The 1,225-nt window shown below is 49.4% G+C and overlaps 1 protein-coding gene across 1 annotated transcript in view; it reads right to left on the reverse strand.

The window, feature by feature from the left end:
• atp6v1ab (ATPase H+ transporting V1 subunit Ab) overlaps positions 1-516 on the reverse strand; it is a 23,453-nt gene extending 22,937 nt beyond the window's left edge. Inside the window, exon 1 of the mRNA XM_020513843.2 lies at positions 491-516. The gene's annotated coding sequence lies outside the window, so the exon portion shown is untranslated. The remainder of the gene's footprint in view (positions 1-490) is intronic.
• Positions 517-1,225: the final 709 nt, after the last annotated feature.

The following is a 1,225-nucleotide window of genomic DNA, read 5'->3' on the forward strand; positions in this document are numbered from 1 at the left end:
TCAGCAGGTCTGGCAGCATCTGTGAAGAAAAATCGGAGTTAACGTTTCGGGTCCGGTTCGGAGGGTCATCGGACCCGAAACGTTAACTCTTGATCTTTCTTCACAGATGCTGCCAGACCTACTGAGATTTTCCAGCGACTTCTGTTTTTGTTCCTCCCGGGGCTACTCTCCAACGCCAGCACACACTTCCTTAGATGCAGGGCCCGAACCCGCTCACAATACTCCAAAGCCAGCCGCCAGCTGGATAGGGAAGGGACACGCTTGAATAGCTTCGCACCGTAAGGTCTGCACAAGCAGCTCACTCGCCGGCACCTGCTGGGCCCGGGGGGCTGCGGTGATGGCGGATTATGTGTCAGAGTACCCTGCCCCCAGGGCGCTGTGCGACCGTCAGAAACCCCTAACAGGCCGAACCGATCGGGTTGCGGACTAACAGCAACAGTGTGGCTGGCCGAGTGAGTGAGACAGACAAGAGAAGCGCTCCTCTGTGTACCTGGCTGGGGAGAAGCCTCCTTCACCCACTCCGGACTCTCCTGTCTCGAGCTCCGATCGGCTCAGTCAGCTGACCCTAGCGCATGCGCGCGGGGGTGGGCCGGCTGGCGCGGAGGGGGCGGGGCTGCCAAAATTAATATTTCATTCGAGTCTAATTTTTAATGTTTTTACACCGCACCTCAGGTCACAATCCGAAAGAGTGTAAATAAAATCACAAACTTTACGACTTTTGCAGTACTCAGTGGAGGGGGCAAATGTAAGGCGCGGTGACGTCATGATGCGTCACCCCCTCCGCTTTTCCGAAGGATATCTTTTTTATAAAAAAAAACACCGATTCAAAATTTGATCGTTTCCTCTTCAAATTTGTTTTAAACTCCGATAATGTTTGCGCATTGATGAATTTCAATTTCCAAGAGCGGGGAAAAGAACTCAGCAAGTCACGTGATAACAGCCTTTTCTATACGTTCTAAGATAAAATAAATAACATAAGTATCACTCGGGAGGACGTTCATAGGGACTTGCGGGGAGTTTATTTCTACGTGAAGACTGATATGAACAAAATGTGGAACTGCTGGAGGGTGAAAAGGTCACACTGGCTGTCGTTTCTTTCCCGTTAATTCCAATAGTCCGTCTATGGTCGGCGGTTATATTTTCACTAATTTATATATAAAATAAAAAGGAGAGAAATTTAAACCAGCACTGTTCAATACGGGTGATTATTTCTGAGGGGATTCGT

The sequence above is a fragment of the Rhincodon typus genome, chromosome 6 (assembly GCF_021869965.1).
Source record: "Rhincodon typus isolate 14 chromosome 6, sRhiTyp1.1, whole genome shotgun sequence".
Lineage (NCBI taxonomy): Eukaryota > Metazoa > Chordata > Chondrichthyes > Orectolobiformes > Rhincodontidae > Rhincodon > Rhincodon typus.